The 16,431-nt window shown below is 37.9% G+C and overlaps 1 protein-coding gene and 1 long non-coding RNA gene across 4 annotated transcripts in view; one reads left to right on the plus strand and one right to left on the minus strand.

The window, feature by feature from the left end:
• LOC105459858 (UPF0489 protein C5orf22 homolog) overlaps nucleotides 1–16,431 on the minus strand; it is a 595,978-nt gene that overhangs the window by 360,164 nt on the left and 219,383 nt on the right. The window lies entirely within an intron of this gene.
• LOC105459827 overlaps nucleotides 15,743–16,431 on the plus strand; it is a 4,486-nt gene continuing 3,797 nt past the window's right edge. The window contains exons 1-2 of the long non-coding RNA XR_975728.1: nucleotides 15,743–15,827; nucleotides 15,895–15,980. This is a non-coding gene — a long non-coding RNA (uncharacterized LOC105459827). The remainder of the gene's footprint in view (nucleotides 15,828–15,894; nucleotides 15,981–16,431) is intronic.

Consider the following 16,431-nt stretch of genomic DNA (forward strand, 5'->3'; position numbering starts at 1 on the left):
GGGGGGCAAAAAAAAGACGGCGGTGGAGACGAGGTAGAAAGCCTCGTAAGAAGGACACGATGCAAATAGCCATGGAAACTGCCGCGGGACTGGCTCGTTAACGCCCGGAGTTATGGCCTGTCCACACCGCGGAGCGCAAGGTGCGGAACCTCCGGCTGTGTAATTTGCAAAATACTAATTACGCGTTCGCTGCAACGACGCCGGCGCGTGCTTCGAGTCGTTTACACCTCGCGCTAATCCGCACAAAAATGGACACTTCGCACGTATATTGTTACCCTTGTTAATGCCCAGGCCCGTTCGACATGCGCGCCATATCGGAGGCACCGTCGTCGGCGTCGGACGGCGCGCCCGGCTATGACGTTACACGCGGCTGCATAAAATATCGCTCGTAAAAGCGCACGCCGGGAAGCAATAGGAAGCGACGTAAAAAGGAAAAAAAAAATACGTCACAATGACAAGCGCGCGTATGAGCGTGCGAATGTACCTATAGCGCCGCCCCGTCGAGAAATTCGTCGGCGAAGCTCCTAATACCCGTTTGATGCCCGTCGCGAAAGATGATCGAGAGGCAATCGGCGATAAAATCGAGAGGTTTTCTCATACCTGCGAAGAAAAACGAAATTCGTTTTGTAGGATTTCCATTCGAATGATGCGTCAAATCTCGAGCCTCGACGAATTCGCAGGAATACGCAGCCAGCGCAGGTAGAAAAAAGCTGTGTATAGCGTAGCAATGTCGCGTTTACGCCGAGCGGCCGAGCGCTTAAGGAACGTCCGAGTCGTTTTGCATTAGCGCGGTTGCAGTCGCAGTTGCCATGTTCGATAGCTTTAGTACCGCGGGTATGCCTGTCCACGCACCGGAATACGATTTCCGTGTAGGTAAGCATAACGACGAATGCGCTACCTCTCGTTCTGTTCTCCGGTACGATCGGGCGTACGGTCGACGCGAGGTGTGTTACCTTTAATGATAAAGCCGTTGTTATACGTGCCGGCTGCTATAGTGCCGCATATGTTAAACTGCGATGCATTACCATAACCGACGTACCACGGCTCCGTCGCTATTCCCGATGCGAATGGCGGCTTAAAGGCACGGCAGCCGCCGAGTATACTTCGTGCTAATAATACAGAACGCATCGGAATGCATCGGAAATGTCAGACGGGGATAGCCGTGCAATAAGGCATAAGAAAGAAAAAGAATCCTAAATTTAATAGCAACTGTCGACACCTCCCCTTACACAGATAGTTAATCGCGTTAATAAAATAAATCAATTTTTTTATCGCCAATAAAAAGTATCGCCGTTCTTCCCTAAGCAAAATTTATTGAAGTTAGAGCTGGTTTTTCAAGAAAATTAATTTTTTTATTACATTTTAAAAATCAACAAGCCTTTTAAATACACACAATGCAATAAAGATAAACAAAGCTATTTTAGTATGAAAATGTATGTGTTTGTACAGTTAAAAAGGAATTTATATTTAAATGCATATATTAAATCGTATTTTCCCAGAAATAACTTTTCAAGCACAGAGTATTCACGGTTAAGTGCACGAGCATTCAATCGTAGTTCCTTTATATGTCTTAATAGGTCATCTATTCATAGAAGAAATAAAAAATGTGGAAGATAGAGATATCTCGTTTTCTAAGGCCGACTCTGATTAAATGCACCCATGCTTCCGAGAAATGGTTCACGTAACTCGGTAACTCTTGCTTATGTCAAATCATGTATTAGAAAATAATTTGTAGCTTATAAAATCATATTTGTGCGAAAGCTGTTGTTGTACCTAATAATATTACCGTCCATTCAAGCCTGTCATAAGTGCAACAATCTAATCGCACGCGAAGATAGTTATGTAATTCCCCCCTTGTGAGGTGAGACATCGTGGAAAGACATTTTATAACATTTTACACGTGTTCGTGCCGAAATATAACGCATGTATACAAAGAAGACAAGAGTCAGGATATGTAATCGATATTCAAGTTCGACTTCCGCCATGTGTACCTGTTGCTGCTGCTATCATCCATGGGATATGTAGCCTAGGATACGTTATAGCTGATAGCTGCCATTAGTACGTGACGATTATTTCTGCATGCTCCAACAATGATTTCCTGATACCGGAGCGGAATGCAAATTTCGCCCGAGCGCATGAGCGCAGTCCTATAATGAATTAATATTAACGACGATATCGTTTTCGCGCCTCGAGGCACGATTCCGCTTGCCATTAGACAATCTAATCCAGCCTGCGTCGCCGTAACCTTTTAGAGATCACGTGTCCGCCGCCGTCCACGTCTCGAAGCGCGGAGCGTGTTCGGAGAATAAATTAGCAATTTGTCTGCTAATCCGTTAGTCTACTACGTCCGTACGCGTGACTATTATTAGGTATTATCTTTATCGAATCTAACATACTTGATGAAATAGCGTAGCGCGTTTGCAGAATATATATAGGAAGTCGAGTCGAGAAATCATGGTGTCAAGAATTTTATCGAAACGTTTACATCTCTGATATATGTACTCTGCATAAAGAGTACCTTTAGGTGCTATTACTCCTTCATAATAAATTTCTTCGCAATAAATTCCTTCAGTAAATATTTTTTTAAAATTACGTTAAATTTTATTTTGTTCTTTCCCAAAATGTTGTGTTTAAAATAGTCTTCCAATTTGAGAACTATTTTATCATAATTCATCTTCGGTTGATTTTTGTGATTGCAACTACATGCCTAAAACCATGCAGCCGAGTTATTTGGTGAGTTATCAAACCACAGTTATTACAGGAAAACGATTAACACTCTCGCAATTTAGTTACGCAGATATTTATTACACTTTTGAATTAAAACCTGCCGAGTCCGAAACTTATAATCTCAAAATCCCTCCGTTGGGTGGTCAGAGGGAGGCAGCGCAAGGAAACTTGAAAAGTTCTCCACGCTTGAACTTGAACGAAACTTTGCTCATATCCGATGTGGTAGCTGTAGAGGAGTGGCTGCAACCCTCCTTGCAAAAAATTGCCACACTCTCAACGTATCACAATCTCTTTTGTACACAAGATGATCTATCACATGAATGTATATTAATACAAAGTCACTTTAAACAATAAACGCCTTTAAAATTCTAAATCCACCTTGAGAATAAAAAATTAGTTGCTGCTTTTAGAGTTTTTTTGCTTTGATATCTTATATGTGCTGCAAAAAAGAAAACAATAAAAAAAATCTTTTGTATAGATGTAAAATTTGCTTGTCTATTGGAGACTTTATTTATAGCTCGCATTATTCTGCAAATATGCATTTTTCGTGTTAAATTTTGCGATCATAAGGAATACACGTAATCATTGCGTGCGCAGGCTGAATTATAATAATCATGATGGAGAAAACTGCTTCAGACACGAATACCACGATCTCGTACTAGTATCGTAATTACAATATTATAGTATAACAGTAATATTCGTTCCATTATATGAATGCTGATAGATAAATTAACTTAATATTGTATTTCTGTAATATAATAATTGACAACAACTGTCTATATCTGGCTTTATTATTTGTACATACATAACGAGAGTCAAAACAATATTCGTAAGAAAAATGTGCTTGTTAAATAGCATAACTCTTATAAATCTAAGAGTCTGAATTTTATAATAAATATGTTAGACTAATGTACTTACTTTGAGAATGGAAATTTTTTGAATTTCTAAATTTTTGCAATTACAAAAGTTATATGTCTCGCACAACCGATATCACATCGGAAAAATTATCGCGCCGTAAAAAAAAAGAGACGTTCCGCGATTTATTTTACACGCCTGGTTTGAGAACGTACTGTTTTATAGCGAGTGGCTGCGCCATCAAACGATTTCACGCGATATCTTCGATCGGCAGCCGGAAGATGCGCCCGTGGAATCGGATGCTAACAGGATCCTCATAAACGGAGCTGGGATTTTTATTTCGATACGCAAGTGGATTTTACGACGTTACGTCTCTTCAAATTTCTGGCATTCCGATCGATAGTGGAAATAGAATATTTTCTACGTCGTGCGATTATCGGTACCGAGGTCTTTAAACTAGGAATTTGTCGATTTCCTTTATCGGTGCATTGGCAAATTATTACTGATCCCTCGATCGGCGTAAGACGAGCGGGCAAAAGATTTAACGGTCAATAAAAGGCCAACAGCTGTCTCCAACTCTTTACGGCGAGAATCGTATTTTCGACCTGGTGGGAATTCAACGTACGCTTATTGGTAGCAAACTTGTCGTGCATTTTCGCATAAAAATGGCGGCTTGCGAACACGCATGACGTGCCCATAAACGATAAAATACAGCAGTAACGTTAATTTAAAAGTCAGATTACGCGATAGCGCGTAAAGCGCTTTTGCAAAAGAATTCTACGCCTATAGTCGAAGTGGAGAACCTACGGCAATTTTTATAAAAATTGTCGCAAATATTGCGCCTAAGTGTGTGTGTCACACGCATCAGTCACGAATTATGAATGAAAACGTAGGAACGTAAGTTGTGTCAGAATCTTAGAACATAGGTATATTACTGGAAGGAGAATTGAGTGCTGAACGTGAAGCCAACATCTGTGCGAGAGAGAAAGATATAGGCAATTCTCTTTCCAATAATATATGTTCTAAGGTCAGAATAAACTACATTAGACTTTCTTTTGTTTAAAATAAGCATTCGCTTACAAACATTTATATTTGTCGATAAAAAAAGAGATGTGAAAACAAGAATTATGCCTATAATTACACGCGTATTAATCGCTCGATTATTTGCTCGTGCGGTTATTCCATTTCGTTTACGCGCAATTAAACAAGCGCACATATTATTCGCAAAATGATTCTTGCGGTTATTTTACTTTTAAATACACCGTACAGCGTCTCGCACTTTGTGGAGAAAGCTTATTGATGCGAAGACCAGGCTGGAGATTCTTAAGCATCAATAATATTATTTCGTGGAGAGAAGATTCTTGAGCATCAATAATATTATTCCGAACTGCTTCGTTTGCCTCTTCGCGGTTGCCGGCGTTAAAGAGTCTGAGATACGCCTGCCCCCTGGCCTCCTGAACGTGAATAGCCTTCCGACATATTTCCAATTAACAAGCAATCAACAAGCGCTATTTCGCGGTGCAAACAATCGTAATAAAACGTTCCAGCATGCGGCGCGGAAGAGCAGATTGGCGAGATTAGGTACCGGAATGGGCCGGCTATCGATTTAAATCAAAAAAACTATACGGCTAAACTTTTATTTTCCGCAATGAGGAAAATATTTACGGAGCTATAAGAAGCCACGTGTGTCTCTCCTCGCGGTTTCCAGCATCGCCGTTGCAACCGTCTACATTCTGGATGCGTGTTATACACTATTATGCATTTTGCACTCTGCCCCTACGCATGGCTACCGTGCGACTGTAGCAGCGCGTTTTCAATTAGCAAATGTTAATCATACATATATCTAATGTACCTTCAATTAGCATGCGCGTACAGCGAACGTCGCCTAAATTATCTCACGTGTTATAAAATCTTTCACGCGACATAAAACAGACACCGGTCGTAGAAAAGTCGTATTCGGCAGCGTGATTTAATTAAAATACCGCGGGAATTTTTTAATTGTTTTTTCAATATTATATTATCGCGTGTGCGAAAAGTGAAAGCTGAATGTACATGAGATATTGAAAAATCGCGCACGGTCTGTCGTGAAATTGATATATAACTAATATTAAATTCTCTTATCGTAATTGATTTAAGATTTTACATAACTCGAAATACACACGTTTTATTTATGTGTGATCTGTAATATCGGAGGAAAACTGGGCGTTAATGATATCAGCGTCCACCCCGTGCTACATTGTGGTATAACGAGTACATATATGCCTAACGGCCAATCGTGTGATTGCTACGAAATAGCTGGCTATATTAACCATTCAATTACGAACGGGAGCATAGAGCATTTTTACTTGACGCAAACGGGGCGCACGTGTCTTCGTCGGAGCGTGAAAGATTGAGCGCGCAGGACGCGCCCACGAAAACAGGAGCAGAAGGCTGAAAGTCGCCCGGGTGAAAGGTGGCGCCCGCCGGGTTTTTCAGTTTCTGGTAGCGAAAATTAGATTTTCGCGGTCCCGCCGCGCCACGAGGGAGGGAGGGAGGGAGCGGATGGCCGGAATGACTAACGTCCGCCAGACACCTTAATCAAGATACCATCCGTGCTCGTTCTCTCTTCAGAAGAGAACTCCATTAACATATTTCACTCTTTAATTCGTACGGCTGCTGGTGCGGCACCGCGCGTTTCATGGGGCATTAGCAACAAGACGGGCATTTGCACGTAAGGACGCGCGCATCTATAATACGCGGGCCTGTGCCTGTGTACCTTGTTTGCTCAAGAAGAGTTGGCCGGTTTGTAGATTTAGCGCCGTCACTTTGTTTGCAAAATTGTGCAAGCGACGGCACCCGCGCCGCGATCTATAGCGTGCCGCGACTACGTATTTTTGGAGCCGTCTGTGCAAGCGAATAATAGATACTTTCGCAATACGGACGAGGCAGCCAGGATATTTCGTATAAATAAAGGGTGGCTAAGAAATGGTGGACAAAACGGTTAACTAAATAAACATGTCTATATATAACTTATGTGAAGCAATATATAAAACGTTGATACGATTAACTTCGTTGGTTTAAATATAGATTAGTTAATCAAAGTCTTAATATTAAAACTTTTTAATTGTTATTGCTCTAAGCTTTTAAATTCACGTAACATCATTACCGTACTAATTTATGAACGATCAAATGATTTGATCAACGATTCAAACGGTTATAAATTAAGTAAATTCTTAGTACATAAGAATATATAGTAAAATATGATATATTTATATCATATATTATAATTATATTAATATTGTGTGATTTAAAGTTGTGAGAACAAAGGAAATAAAATCTTTAAATAATAGAATATTCTCCCAAGTTTTAAAATCACTTGCAAGTTGCTGAGTAACTTTGATTGCTACCTACTTGTTTTAAACTATCATATATTGGAAATTACGATCATTTGATATTATCGTTTCCGATAGATTAGATTTATTTCTACGCTCGCGCGTAGGACTTAATAGACTCACCCGGAATCCATTTTTCAACGATGCACATTCGATGCATATTCGTTTATTAATGCATACGAACTCTGAATCAGCCTGTAAGTACTGAGACTTCAAGAAAGACTCACGAAGGAGAGGCGACGATTATCGAGTTACTTTATTCGCCGTGTGATCGTGATAACCGCACGAAACTTTTATGAAGTTGCTCAACCGCACGAGAATTTCTGGATGTCACGCAGATTGACACGCCGTCTCGGGTATCCAGAGTCGGGAACGCCGGGATCGGCGACGAACCAAGGGTTCCATACTCAAGATATGGGCTGTAAAAAAGTGGGTATACGCCCACCGTCGCACAAAGTACGAGTATATATCGGCGCTGAGCACCAAAGTAACCCTATGAACGCTTGCCAAGTTGCCGGTTTCTTGATAGAGTTACGAGGTCGTCGCAACCTCTTCCTGGGTCTCTCATTTCTCGTGCGGAAAGGCCGGTATAACGTAAACCTGACGTTAACACACCGTACTTTACTGCTGCCAGTTTTACTGCCGGCAGAGATACGGCGACACAACGACAGTGCGAGTGAGAGTAAGAAAACATAGTTTTATATTGATGCTCTTTGACTGCGTTAATCATTTTTCGTGTCCACACACTAGTGCGAGTGAAGACACTTCTTCAAATTCTCTTACAAATTAATATCATATTTGTAGAATTCAGAAGATAAGCGCGTTAGTGAATTGTGTGCTAATAATTCATGTAAAATACACAGATCTTAAATATCCAATTAAAAAAATGGTAATAACTTTGAAATCTTAAAAAATATGATCTTAAGAAAAATGTCTTCTTATCATAATATCTCCTTCGAAACCAATAATTATTCCCTGTGCTACGCATTAAAAACAACAAGAGATATTCTAAGTAATCGAGTTACATTACAGGAAACACCCTGTATATATACATATATTTACATCAATATAAATATATATTTACATTTATATAATATATCATTAATGTATTTTTTAATTTAAATTAAAAAATAAGCAAATAGTTTATTAAATATATTCCATTGCAATTAAATTATTTTTGAATCAATCTCATTATAATATTACATTTATTAGCTCTCCTATTATTAGCTTTACTACTATCATTATATATAATATTATCATTATTAATTATCATAATTATCATTATTGTTATACTATATTACATATTATACTATATTGATACTTGTATTAGGGATTATAATAATTATTATAACTTGTCAGAAATCTATTACAAAACTATGTACAATTCTAATTAGAAACACGACAAATTTTGATTCTTTGAATTATTATAGATCTTTATTTGTAATCTGTTGTTATTGTTATATGATGAAAAACAATAAATTCCCTAATTACAGCATAGAACTCTACATAATTGTTTTTCAAGCAAAATTTTCAGCTTTTTTTTTTAAATCAGAAGTTTTCATTTTGAATATTATCCGAATACTATCCCACAATTGAGGAATAATATAATCATTTTAATCGAGAATATTTTTCAAATATTGTCATACGAATTCTTCTAATTACTTATATGTCACAATCTTATAAGACTCAGACTTTATCAGACAGAATTCATTATAATGTGTTATTCTTACGTCGAGCGACGTCCCACTCAGATTATATATCCATAAATTCATTATGCAGTCATATCATTAATATACTAGCTGAATAATTATACGTTAAATCTGACGTAACAGTCATGAAAAATTATATCAATAAATCTGTGTGTCATATACGTATCTTTCTGTTTTTATTAATGGTATAATTTAGCTCGGTACAGCTTATCATTTTGTGTTTCCATTAAAATTCTTCAGGTATCTCGTTGTGTTTAAAATAAAATTAACATACTTTAAATTTTCAAGCGGTATTTATAATATTGAATGCGTCTTCCATTGTTTTGTAATCTTAGACAGAAAGGTTTCTGCTGTAGCAGTTAATTCGGTGACTGCAACATGTGATCACGATTGGCACATTGCCAAAAATCACTTTGGATGCATTGTCCACTAAGAGAGAGGGCGATTAATAGATAAATATCGAACATTGAATTTCAATAATTCTAAACACTGCCATTCGTAAGAAAAAAAGTCAGATAAATATCAATTACTGCAGAGAATATAAATAAGACTCTGATTGAAACTTTAAACTTTATTAAGGATACAAAACATATAATTAGGAATTCGTAACCAAATAGATATAGTCAGAACTGTAAATCACACCTCTCAATCCAAAAAAACTCGGGATAGCGGTTAAACCTTGATTTATGAGCAGATATTAAGTACGCATCAAATTAGCTGATGGCGCTGCCAACACATACATGCGGCCTGTCATCATCATCTTCGTCAATGTCAAATTTTCTTTCGTTTTACGATGAACCGTACGTCTTCGACTAAAGAAGTGTTGAAGTTCGTGTGAAGAGAAGACTAAAACTCTCGAAAGGAAATTCTAGAATAACAAAAGCAGCAGTAACAACTTTTCTTACCGAATCTACGTGTATACATTGACACTGCTGAATTTCCTATAATCTCTTTGACTTCTTGTCAAAGAAGTTTGAATAACCTCTAATTGTAAGTGAAACTGAGAATTAGCCTATTATGCTTGTGAGTTCATTTAGCGAATCATTTTATCATCAAACCAAAAGAATTGTTTTTTTTTCTCAAAATAAATCTTTCAGATGTAACAGATGTATATACACATATATATATATATATATATATATATAAAATTTAAAAATAATATAAAGTTTTGCTATTTATAAATTGCTTTAATTAAAAAATTATATAATATAATTATCGTATAATTGTGACATATGAGAAACTAATTGTCATTCTAACAAAACAAGTTCTCTAAAAACCTAAATATTAAACAAAATAATTATATAAGAATTAAAAATTACAATAATATACAAGTTTATTTTAATCCAAGTCGATTTTAAACGCGTGAATATTTTTTGTTTAATTCTACATACATTTTAAATATCACAAATATACTTCATCAATAATATTTGATATAATATATATATTTACCCTTGTTAACGTTTTGTCATTCAATTTCAATTCTTTTACTAATCATATATTCACGCAAGTACATTCGTATTCACCGAACATTACGACACGTAATAGTTGACAAAGAATCCTGTTTATTTTCGATTGATTGCGTGCTTGAAATTTTTGAAATGCCCATACTCCTCAAAACTGATCAATCGTCAAACTATTTGAACGAAGCGTCAATAGCTTCTGCCCTTGTCGTCTGATTTACCATCATTTATGTGACGCTAAAATTCTCGTGAATTGGCCCTAATTATTTAATGCACAATTGGCTCGTGAAAATAATAAAAAAATATCTTTATACTCTAATTTTAATCATACACCAATAATTTTCATTGGAAATAGACTGCTTCATTCACTTTTAAAAGCAAATTTTATTTCAATTAAATACCTATCCTTTACAAAAGAAAAAAATCTATGTGATGCGAGCGAAATAAAAAAGAGTCATCGTCATTATTAATTAAGAAATTAATAAGCGACAATTTTTTAGAGATAAACAAATATTTATAACAAAGTTCCTCGAGGCTACAATCTATTGCAAGAGACGTCTGAGCAGCATATCTAACGAATTAAGTACATACATTTGTTTGGGATTCTCTTTTTTCTTCACGTCCGCTGTCTTAATATTTTCTTTTAATCTGAATAAGCTTCCTAGAAATCCGCGAGGCGTATAGTACATGATGTTTAAATAATGTCTTATGAACATAACTTCTATTGAATTTAAGTCGTGTAACATATAATCGTATAGCATCATATTGTGAAAAAATTACTTTGTGCACCAATAAATGTTATATCATTTAACAATTCGAAATCTTTATTAATTATCATGGCGCTACAAGATATAATCCTAATAATATAAACAATTGTGGCAGTTATATTATTTTGAATATTATTTTTCTCATAATTTTATAATTAAAATCGAATAACTTTACTGTTTATTGAAAAATTAATTAATTCAAACAGTGAACGAAGTACTTTGAGCTTTTCCAAAACATTCGGATTGCAGAGACGAGTATACGATATCGCTCGATGACTATAGGAATGTGTTTAATAATGCTTACAAGACTAATGCATACGAAAGATGCTGTCGTATTAGTTTTACACCAACGCGCCTATTACTGTCATCATGCCAACTCAGAGAACGGATGCATAAATGTTTGTCTTGATGGCTGCTATGAGTACTTGTAGCTTCACAATCGCATTTGCGACTATTAGATATAAAAAATAAATCGCATAGCACACGGAATCATACTTATTGATATAAAAGTCGATAAAACTGAGCTAACTGGTACAAAAATACATAGATAAAAATATGAAAAATATTCTCAATTTTTACAATCAAATCAACGAAATAAAAATGAAAGGTCGCTTAAATAAAAAAGATTCAAGTTAAATTAACTTCCTTCCTATTAATTATAAACTCAAAAAAAGCAATACAAAGAATTGTACACAAAAAAATGTTAATAATATAGTAACACTATAAACTTAAATATATAACATTTATTTTCTGCAATTAGACGTGTAACATTGTAGACTGATGTTAATTTGTATAGGATTATTTAATAAATTTATTATAAAAATATTTAATAAAAATATATAGGATTATTTAGAATTTTGGAATTTTCTTTAAGGATTTATTTAGAAAATTTAAATAATTTAGGAGAATTTTGAAGATTACACTTTTATTATGCCGCTTGAATAAAATCATTATTATCGAAAACAAATTATTTTGTAAAGTTAAAAGCATCGGAAAGGTTTAGTTTTTTGCACACCAAACACTTACGCATATATACACAGGCTTCTTATTCACCTCCGCAGATGTAGTCGCGCATTTCTCGTAGTCGACACGCACAGCTTCCAAATCGCGTGACATCAGTTACGCCATATATCGAATAACATGACTTTCGCGAGTTAATTGCGGTTTGCTACATCGGCAAAGTGCTAATGATCACTGGTAGCACCTGTACCGCCGCCGATCATTACATACCCAAATACCTCAGATCACTTTTGACAAGCGCCGAGCCGAGAGAAAGATTGCGTGATTCGCAAACATAAGGGATATATGGTCTATCAACGTGCTGCTACTCGATGTGAACAGCCCTCAGCTATACTCACACCAGCGTCACATCGGGATATTCGCGTATAGCTTGCGCAGTCTAGAATCGTGCTGCAGCTATGAAACCGTAGCCGGAAGTCTTCATCACAAACATGTAGAATAAGCAATTACAATCACTAAGGGAAATTAATGTTGTCGCAAATCCACAGATAGAGATAAATTACTGATAATGAGGATAATTACTGTCATATTATTTTTGTGACTTGAAACAAATTTAACACTTTCTTATAATATGCATGATTCAGATCTGAAATTCTTGAAAGTTTCAGGTCTTAAAAGCTAAAACATGAAATGGTGATTAGGTTTCTAAGAAATTATTTCGTAACAATTTTTTTCTATTTATTTTTATATTCGATATATTTAATATGATTTGAGGATCAAATATAATTATTAAAATTCTCAAATAACAAGATTGTTTATAGTTTTATACCATAGAATATTGTAATTATTTCGTGTAACGGAAAAATGTATGATAGTCACGTCAGCCATCACGCTAATCCTTCTAGCACAACGGCCAATTGTATTCAGCATTTCCCACACAGAAGAATCGATCTTTTACTGATGAAACATGCAAAAAGGGCAAGTAAACATCTTTCTCGTGGGATCAATGTCGTATTGCGTCGGTGGAGCAGTGAAAATTACTCTTCGAAGCTACAGCAGAATGTTATCTCGATTGAGAGAATGCTGGCGCCAAGTCACCGCCTTTGTATGTCCTTTTTCTCTTTCATCCGCAGTCTCTCGCATCCAAACCGAAGGCGCGCGGCCTTTTCCACGGCGCGGCCGGCGCGCGGCACGATGCGGTGACTGCGCCGTTGTCGTCGTTATTGTCGTTCGAATGTCACAACGACACGCATTCGTCGCATATAATTGCTCGCACTACGCATTGTTTCGTTTTTCTCCTCCCCTATCCCTCGCGCTTTTCTGTCATCGTGGTTGCGGTTGGAGAACGCCTGGCTGCCCGTGGTATATTTTCGTATCGCCTATTTATATACGCAAGAAGACTGCCAGTATGTGCCCGGTGCTCGTAGATGCCGCGAAGTTCGGGTCAAAGGACACGCCCCGAAGAATGTCGACAGGGAGAAAAAAAAGCATATTGGATGAGATACGTGTTTTGGCGTGTGCGGTCTCTGCGTGTGGATTATAGTAACCTCGTTTCATCGGTACGATTTCATAAATCGCGACAAGCGCGACGCGCCAATATTTCGCGCTAATGATGTCGAAAGTAGAGGCAAGGTGACTATAACGCGATCTACTACACAAATTTATTCTGTACGTGTATAATTAGAGAGACATGCGGGAAGAAGAATGTTCGCGAGCCGGAAGATTCCCGGGTCCTCTGTCTCCCGCTCGATCTCCCGGCGCGCGTTCGAAAGATTCCTAACAAACCTGTTTCGCCGCGCACAAACGTTAACGACTTTGCGGAGAATTTACGATTATGTAGGAAAGCGTGCCGTGTGCGGCTTTTCGGGACCGCAGCCCCGGGAAACTGGCTACTGTCGTTTGTCGAAGCCGCTTATTACTTGTTTCGCCAACGCGGCTCTAGGAATAGTCTTAATGGTATAGCGTGTGTATGCGCGTGAAGAATCTCGATATTTTATGGCGGCGATTATCGTTTAGCCTGTCCGTCGCGGCCAAATCGCACTACCGCGAGCGTCGCCTCTTATTTTCATCATTAGGCTGTGACTAATCTACCATATTACCGTGACGAGACGCGCCCGAAAGGCGTCTTACCGAGAACCTCGCGCCCTGCCAGACTCTCCAAAAGTTCTCGTTACACATGTAACGGCTCGGATGTGAGAAAAGTCATAAATGTTGCCGCGTGCGTTTTCACGCGACCAAAGACATAATCGAATTTGGGCTGCGACGAAAATGTTATCATTTTAGTTTCGACTTATGTCGAATTCAATTTTCTCGGATGTATTATATCTTTTAACGCGAAAAGCGTGTGTAATGTGCCGTACTGTGTATAAAAATTCAAAAGATACATTTTATGTAAAATCTTATTGTGTTCTCTGCTACAAGGTATAAATTCCATTTACAGCTTTCTCTACATTAGCCACCTGTCATATAAATAACACAAGCATGTGAAAATTGATTGTATTATAATAATGTTGATACTGCGAAGAGAAGTCATTGTCGTCTCTTGAAGGCGAGAAAGTGCGAGATGCAGGACGCCTTTAAGAGTTTTAGCTCTTTTACGGTCCGATTACTGAGTGACTCACCGTCTCAAAATGCAACCATAAAACAATTCTTTCCGGATTATACAAATGATAGGCTACTTCCCACCGTTTACATTCGTTGGCTAATCCCGCTAAGACGTAGGCGTGCACATTTGTTCCTCGCGCGGCTTTGTCTCGTGGCATGATAATGGATATCTGAATAAACCTGAGTATGCGCCATAATAGCGTACAATGACATTAGAAATATCAGTAAAATTGAAAGACGCTGCAAAATGGGAAGCTCTGGGACTTCAAAACAGTTGTGTATTCTCGAAGGAAGGCAACGAGAGAAGAGGCAGAACGAGAACGTTATAAGTGTCAGGTGAACAAACGTATATATGTACATGATGTTCCATTTAGTTTGAATTTCGGGAAACCCATGAAGAAGATGAAAAAGGAGAGCAGAATGCGGATAATTTAGTAGGTGCCAGGTAAAATAATGAGTTTGCGAAATTCTTCAAATCACCGACGCGCATCCTCAATTCATCACGGAAACGAGGATCTTTATCACGCGGAAGAATGTAAACACCATGAGACATCTTAGCACACGGAGACCAATCACAGGGGCCGTTCTCTATTAATTTCACCGTGCTCTTCCACAGCTCGCTGTCCAGATTGTACAGCGATAATTGTTGTGATTATCAAAAGCTATTTTCTTGCGACGACATGACATCAATTAGTATCTTTCAACATTATTACAACAAGATTTAAACCTTCGCGTTTGATTTGGTGTTGCCAAAGTACTTAAATAAACAAATTGCTGCATCATGTAAAGCCATTGTATTTTGCAAAAGAAGATTCGCTTCACCAAACTAATTTCGTGCGCAACGCAAGTTCGTGAACGCAAAAAAGAACTTTGCCGATAACGAGGTACATGCCTCCTGGTTTCAATCAACGGCCAGGGCGAGTCGCGAAATGTCCGTCAACGCTCCTCGTCGCCAGAGTCGTGTGCGAGCAAAAAATGATTTGTCTGCTCGTTTACGTCACTCATCCCTCCAACATTCGTGCAATAAACGGATATCGGAGGCGAGGAGAGTCGCGGGAGAACGAACACGATCGTTGGTTTATTATCTTATTATATTTCGCACGATAGCTCTATGCATGTATACACGTGTGTGTAAAGTGGCGTACATACATATGAGTACATGCACATGTGTGTGTTTGTACGTGATGTGTGCTCTGCCGCACGATTGCAGCCGCGCATGGTGAGGCTAATTGCAAACCAGCCGTTGTGCGGAGAACGCAGCGGGGGAACAGAATCTCCTCTAAAGCCACGGGATGTGGGATATTTCTGATCTATCAGTCAAGCAATCAGTTCGCGTTCGCTCTCGCAGAAAATACAAAATAGCGTTGAAAGCCGGTAAGTAGCAGGATGCGGAGATGATGTCGAAATTGCTCAGATACGACATTCATTTTGCTATCATCAGACTGTTCGGGACAGCTACCAAGGAATTAATAAGTGACTCTAGCGAGATGCCCGCCAGCGATATCATTACTTTCTGATTAAAGCAAGGTATGCGCAATAATGCGAATGATTAGTGGCTACCTGAAACCGGGCTGATATGCATTCCCAATTAAAATCTCCTTGGCCGACGCTATGATCGCACAATTTTCAATCTCAATGACAAGTAGAAAGAATTTGATATATTATATTCAATAGATATTTTGACAATTGACGGGATTGCTGATCACACGTTATTCAATAGTCACTATACTGCAGTAACGTATCATTATGTTTTATCATTAATATATGGCTAAATACCATCGATCATTATCAACTTGCGGCAACGTTGAGATGAGCGGCCTTTTAATTTGTGCCAAAAAACATTTCTTTCCCACATGATTCTCTGAAATTTATTTTAATGTTCAAACGTGGCGACAAAATATCAGAAAGAGAGAGAGAGAGAGAGAGAGAGAGAGAGAGAGAGAGAGAGAGAGAGAGAGAGAGAGAGAGAACACAGAGA

Source organism: Wasmannia auropunctata, unplaced genomic scaffold (genome assembly GCF_000956235.1).
Source record: "Wasmannia auropunctata unplaced genomic scaffold, wasmannia.A_1.0 LD336101.1, whole genome shotgun sequence".
Classification (NCBI taxonomy): domain Eukaryota; kingdom Metazoa; phylum Arthropoda; class Insecta; order Hymenoptera; family Formicidae; genus Wasmannia; species Wasmannia auropunctata.